Raw genomic sequence first — 7,977 nt, 5'->3', positions numbered from 1 at the left:
AGTAAATATTAAAAGTTGAGTTGGATAAAGCATTATGTGTTGTTAATTTATAAGTAATAGAAAAATTATTTGTTTATCATTTTTAATTAATTATGAATTTATTTACTGTTGTTTATAAAACTATGATAGTATATGACAAATAATTTAATATCGAACCTACTTCAACTAAATTTTATTATTAAATTACTTTAATTTATATGTGTGGTCATCGATCTTGGAAATCATTTTAAATCTCAATAATACTACCATCAAATGTTTATAAAGGTTTTTAATTGCATTACTCAGCTGTACTGGGTCAGTCTGTAGTAGTCTTGGAGTAGTGATGCTTTTTTTCCTTTACCGAGTAATGAATACCTTTTTATTATGAGTAATGAATGGTGGGTTATTCCATTGTTTACTAATGCGATCTCTGACATTCATTTTTGCACAATTTGTGTATAATCAAGATGACATGTGTGATGTAGTATATGGCCGTGATGATTCCCAGCTGTACTATTATGTATTAGGTTGTCTAAAACATATTGAGTCTTTGGAGGGCAAAATTGAGAATACATTTATTGTTTTTTGAAAATAACATTGAGACCACATGTGCACCACTTTTTTCCATGACCTTCTGCCATTCCTCCAGCAACACTGTAATCCTGTCACTATAGAATTTCTTTCTGGTCAAAAAAGTATGACATGTGGTTTTCACAGACCTCTTTTGAGACTAACTTAACACTATTCAGGTAGTTTTGCAGAAACCAACACAAATAATAGGTCTGATGGTGCTAGGTCCAGGCTATATGGTAGATGCATTAAAACCTCCCAGCCAAGTTCTCTCAATTTCTGATGGGGTTTAAATATCTATGTGGTCTGGTGTTATCAGTGTGATATACAACACCCTTCTGTTAATCAGTTCAGGCTGTTTTTTTTTAATTGCTAGGTGTAATTGCGCTAATTGTCAGCAATACAAGACTGACTATATCATTCTACCTGGCAGCAGCACCTCCTGATGCACGATGCCCACCAAATGTTTTAAACTATGCTTTTTTATGCATTTTTGGTGGATCCCCACCAAATGCACAGCATAACATTCCTGGGTGTCAGTATGGGCTTTGCTACAGACTGTGGTGGAGCTTTTCCTCACTTCGACCACAATTTTTTTTACACACTGTTGTTGTAAGTTATTCACTTTTAATCACTCACGATCAACTGCTTCAGAAATGAATAAATTTTGTTACGTTTCAGTTGAGACTTGCAGATAGAAATTTGATTGAGTAAATTTTTCTGAGTCAGATTGTTTGGCACCCAAACATTGAGTTTCTTTTTGTAGCTAGCTTTCTCCAAATGGTTTTACGCTATTTGGTGATTGATGTTTAGGTCATTGGCAATGTCGTGACTGCTTATGTGATGGTCATCCTCGACTTTTGCCAGAATACTCTAATGCTATCTTGTGCATAAAAGGGACTCAGTACTTTTTAAACTACCTATTATAATTATTAGTGGCTAATTGTTATGCGTGTATACCGGTGGGTTGATGTAGCTGGAAAAACTGATAATTAATGTTGCCATTTCAACAAAAAAAAATAATTGCTTCAAACTGCAGTGAAAAATATATATTAACATTCAAATTTCATAAAAATAAATTATATTGACAAATATTTAATTAATATCTAAGGATGTACAGGTACATATAAAGTACTCTCTAAGATGAGTTCTTTTATAATCAATTAGAAAAAAATTTTACCTGTACAATTTGTGAATATCTAGTTATTAATATGTCCTTCTGTATTCTTAATCATTTAATTTACATGATTTGGCATCGATTCAACAGCCTATTATACATTTTTTTTTTATTATTTATTCATCATGAAACCATACTGATATTATTGCTTTAATGGAGTCAATTTTTGTGGTATAATTCATTTTTGATAGTTGTTTTTTGATTGTTGCCCAAGATTTTCAGTTGGTTTTAAGTCTGGGTTGTTGCCTAACCATGGGAACACCCTAATTTTCATTACTCAAAAGATTTTTCTACTTTTTTGGCAGCACAGCATGGTGCTGTGTTCGCTGGGCCATTAGTTAATGGTCCACTACGTCACTCCGTTGCCTAGTGGAAATTTGTTTTGAAGTTTTGTTGCAACCCTTTACTTCAGGATCTTTATATATATATCAATCATTTTTCAACATACCATCTACTGGAAGTAATGAGTAAGAGCCTTCAAATGTGAAACAATCCTAAAACATTTTTCTCTGGAGATGTTTAATTTATTGTTGGCTATGAGTCGATGAAATATTTTTATCTCTTGCTTTGCCAGTCTTTTGACTGGAAATCAAAGACAACAGCCTTTTATTATTGCATATTGCTGGTGTTAAAAGCTACTTTTAGCTGGCTGACAAGCTTTCCATCCAGCTGCAAGAAGTCAGTCTAACATTTGTCATGTGTAAATCTGTTACACTGGCTGTTAATCTCAATCTAAATGCACAGTAGATAGTTTTGGGTCAAGTTTACTTTTTGTCACTAATAACCAACTGATCCTGAGTTGTAGTAGTTTTTTTTATGGCCACATTTGCCTTTCCTATGAGATGAAAAGGATCAGTTTCTTTAAATTGTTTTAAATTAGCATTCACTGTTTCAAGTTCAACACCACACTCAGAAGCTATTTGTCATTGTATCATACTGTTGTGCTCAAAAAGTGAATCAATTTTTTAACACTTTCTTGGAATTACGTCTGTTATTATAAGTCAGGACACACAGAACAAAAAATGATTTTGTGATAAAAAATAAAAACTTTCATAAAATACTTGTACTATTTACAACATTAAAATTGCTAAATAAAAAAAATAAATTTTACATTACACAGACAATTTAAAGAATGGGTGTGGTCAAGCCACAATGTAGAAATAAACAAAAAAAATTCCATATGTTCGAATTAATTTGTATGCTACTGTATGTATATAGGTGTCCCTCGAAGAACCCAAAATACTTGACAGATACATTACTTTCATCAAAATAATGAAAAGATTTTATGTAAATGTAGGCCTGGAAACGCTTCTTTTGTGAGTTATGGCTATTGAAAGATTTCACCCGGAATTCAGCTAGCTCCCCTGCTGAAATGAGGTTGTACTGAAATTTTTAGGACATTAATTGAGGGATGAAATTAATGGTTTCCTATGGTTTTTAACCTGAAAAGTTTGAATAAAATAGGTTTCAAAACTGTATTTACAATAGTTTTCATGATACCTGCATTAAAACTGAAACATTTGATGTCTGAAAACTCTTCTTTAGGTTTGCAGTACAATATTTCTGTTAAATGGCTAATAAATGTGTAAAATTTATTAACAAAACTTGTAAACAATTAAATTCTAAAAATAATGATGCTAGTAAGTCTAATAAAAATCAAATAAACGTTTTAAAAATCAAATTTTACTGAAGAAACAGAACAAAAACAAATGAAATGACTTGCACTTGGAAATTGCTTATTTTTCAGTATATCAGTATATTAAAAAAAAATATTGAATTTGTTTTATTTTTTTACATTTAATTCTCATACCTTACAGACACTTGCTGTATTATATATATATATATATATATATATATATATATATATATATATATATAATATATAAATTTCAATCTATAATTTGAATGTTATGTATGATACAACTCTTGTAGACCTCATTTTTTATTCATTTTTCAAAGTTTTGATAAAACTTGTAATATAATATGCATAGGTTAATTTTCATTTAACCTTGTAATCAACCAGATAATTCATCGTGTGATTTTTACCAAGTGACTAAATAATAATTCTACACTCATGAAATAGTTTGTTGAGTTACTCTTTACATCTGGGATTAGCAAACTTCTTATGCATAAGGCATTAACATTTCTTTACAATTATTTTTTGCAATAAACTACAGATAAACTGCCCATGTTTTGGCTACAAATTATCAGAAAGTAGAATATGCACGTTCATTTACCTCTGCATACCACTTATTTTTATAGATGTCATTGCTGCTTATAGAGTGCCCATGTAAAATATACTCAAAAGAAAACATTCAATATTTGCTTTCTACTTATTTTTTCTAATTCCTCCAAATAAAATGAAAAATAATTATAAAGGATTTTTATATTAGAATCTGCAGTTTAAAATTCTTACTTATTTCAAACTACTTTTACTTTAATTCTCATGTACTAAATTATTTACCTAAACATAGCTAGAGATCATTGTATTTGCATTTTAAGTTGTTGTTGACCAACATTTGAGTGAGTGAGGTATTAAAGAATTAATTAAAAACTAATAAACAATTTAGAATTGTTACGCATATTGCTTTTCTTAATGGCATAATCTATTTTTTTTGTCTTCAGTTATTTGACTGGTTTGATGCAGCTCTCCAAGCTTCCCTATGTAGTACTAGTTGTTTCATAATGTATTTAGTAATTTTATATATACTTGTATTATGTAATTTTCACAGGACATAAAAGTTTTAAGTCAAATAAAATTTATAACTGTAAAAAATAAAAAAATTAAGAAAAAACTAGCAAGATGTGATTTGTTACTGAAAAATTAGTGCATGTTGTATGCAAAAATATGCACTCCTGCATACGAATATAAATACATAAAATTTCAAATCGATTTGCTTTGAACTTGACAAATCAAAGTCAATCAAAGAACTCTCTTGCAATAACAATATGTATGCCTCAAAATTTTAATAAATTATGACTAATAAAAGAAAAATGAGTTGTTAAAAGATTAAAAATTAAGAGATTTTTGTCCATTATATATATATATATATATATATATATTGGCTAAAAAATTTTGCTATGCTTGTTAAAGCTGAAAATACTGTCCACCATTCTTAATACATACATACTACTGCTATATATGAAAATGTTTTAATGGTCTATTTATCTGTTTAGGCTGACTGCTCTTATCTTCAAAATTCATACCTTATAACGGTATAAGAATTGCATTTTTTGTTTTTCTTCTATATTCTACATTCTGTTCAAAAAAATATTTGACAACTATTTTTTTATTGTACAGCTTTTTGTTTTCTACATAACTGATGTATTTTATGAACTGTTTTAAATATATATATATATATATATATATATATATATATACATTTTTTAGTAATCACTGGCAGACTGTTTGTTTATTATTATTTTTCAATGAACATTTACCGAATGATGACTGCTTTATCCCAAAGATCCATTCAGGAAAAAATGCTGAAATCTTCCCCCCCAAATTCCAGTGGATTAATAATTGTAGCAATTATTTCAAATTACTCTTAAGTAAATTTTACACCTAAAATTAAAATTGAATTTTGGCAAAAGTTATGGTATTTATGATCATGAGCTTTAAAAATTATTTAAAGGTATTAATAAATTTATTATTTTTGTAAGTAATAAACTTTATTGTAAAAGCTGATACTCTTTTATTTTGTTGAGAGAATTATTTGCTCTATATTTTATAGTTATTTTGTACTTACTTTTACATAAATATTGTGATATTTTAGAAATCTTGTTTTAATTTATTTATTTTTAATGATTGGTTATGGGTTTAAGTATACAAGTAGTAGTATTCTGATTTGTATTACTTTTATTTTGATTGTTTGAAACATACATGTATGTATTGCATAAAATTAATGTAATAAAAATATTTAAATTTGATTCTGAAATTTTATTCTTTTGATATTTTAATGTAATTTAAATAACCTTGACCATCTTCAACATTTCTAATGTTTATTTTCTATACGACAGTGCTACAAACTACACAATATGACCGAACATAACATTATTATACAAAAACATTACCTGTACTAATGAATTCCTGAAATGATGATGTGAATTGGCCTCCATCTTTGACTTGACACTATGGGCTTTTTCTTTAGGGCTATTTAAAAGTAAAGTTTATATCTACAAAGCCAGAATACATATAAAATTTAAAAAATAACATCAGAGCCCTCATAAGGGAAATTAATGTCCTAATGATTGAAAAAATGTCGCAATCATACGAAATATGATTTTCATGTCAATGCCTGTCATTGTAGCCGTGATAGTACTTCTATTTAAAATGAAGATATATTCATAAAATATATTTTTATTGAAAAACAACATTGTAAAGCCTCTTTTGGAAAACCTGAAATTTTAAGTTATGCATCAGTGCTGCAAACAAAGAATTATACATGTTTTGACTTTCAGCATTCTGAATATAAAGCAAAAAAATATTATCAATGGATAAAATACATTCAACTGACAACACTAGGAGGCATACTGAAATATGGGCCTAAAAACTGAGGGTGAATACAAACACAACTACTTACACTTTATACGAACCAAAAAATGTATCATGTTCCCAGGCTTATCCAGGTATCCAGAGGGGGCAAGGGGAGGCAGCTGCCCCCCTTCCAAGATGAAAAAAAATATATAAATAACAAATTTTTGAAAAATTTGAGACAATCACACCATCTGTGAGAAGATTTACCATTCTACCGTATTAACAAAGTATATAAGAGCGCACGCATTTTTTGTTAGATTGTTATTTTGTGCCAGCCATCTACCATCCACTTTATTACAACAAATGATATTAGAACATTTTTTTGTAAAGACGCCTATTATGACGTTTATTACATGCTTTTATTTAGCTTGCAATGTATGTACTGTAAATTTACATAAGCGTAGCTCTAAAAACTTATGTAACTTAAAATTTGTTATTCTTCATTTTTTGGTTATCTTTCTATGCTTCCAACTGTTATGCTACTAAGGATTCTTTGGATCTTTCAACATAAAGTAGAGTTTCATATTAAATTTATAATCTTGGTTAAGTTTTTCTAAATAATCATACTTTTGATGAACAATTAAAAATAACACTGATACACAAAAAAAAATTGTTTAATGTTTCTTAAGTGTGATACCATTACTTGAATTTCTTTTTTTGCGTACATTACAGATCTGTAAATACAATTTTTCTATCACCCTTAATTTTAAATAAATTATGGTTCAAAAATAATTAAGGGAAAATATAGTTAAAAATCTGTAAAATTTATAATTTTGCATGGGCCATACCTGCGTTAGAATGATTTCACTGATGCTTTTCTTTTATAAATAGCCTCAGGCACATCCCGAATTAATGTCAAACAGTAATCGCCTAGCATGTTAGTATTTCATCTCCCTTTATAGCGGCTTTCCATCATTGAAATATCTTTGTGGAAACGTTCATCGTGTTTGTCACTTACATCTCTGAGGTTGTCCAGGGAAAAATCCAGATGTAAGTGAAGGAAATGGTTTTTTCAAAGACATATTACATCCCATAGCTCTGTATGAAGTAAGAAGTTGATTAACAATATTGTGGTAATTGTCGGATTTTTGTTTGCTTGGAAACTTTTTGCAAACGTCTTTAAATGAAGCCCAAGCTGCACTTTCTACATTATTTAATATTAAGTTAAATACATCATCTTTCACCAACTTTCTTATTTGAGGACCAACAAATATTCCTTCTTTAATTTTCCCTTCACTTACATTTGGAAATTTCTGCCTATGTACAAAAACCCAGTACTCTACATCATTGCTTTTATAAAATTTTTCATTAGTTCTAGCTTGATATGGAGAGGGGGTAAAAATATTTTTTTGGGTTGAACTAAGGACTCATGAATAATATTTTTCTCATTTAGAGTTAAGTTGTCTCATTTTTTCCACTCTTTGGTAGCATAATATTTATCCCTAGCTCGGCTGTTCCAATCGCAAACACATGTACATTATAGCCTTACTGCATGCCTAACAAAATAGCTATAACTTTCAAATCACCACATATGTTCCAGCTATGTTTTTTATAATTTTTTTTTTCAAGAACGTTTTTCATCACATTGTATGTCTCTTCCAAATTAATATTATAAGCGAATGGTATCGAAGGTATAACTATACTTGGATGAATCTATGAAAAGGCATCAGTCCTCAGGTCCTAAGTGCAACATAATGTTTGTGCAATACATCAA

This window comes from Lycorma delicatula, chromosome 6 (genome assembly GCF_047948215.1).
Source record: "Lycorma delicatula isolate Av1 chromosome 6, ASM4794821v1, whole genome shotgun sequence".
NCBI lineage: Eukaryota > Metazoa > Arthropoda > Insecta > Hemiptera > Fulgoridae > Lycorma > Lycorma delicatula.
This window is presented reverse-complemented; position numbering follows the sequence as displayed.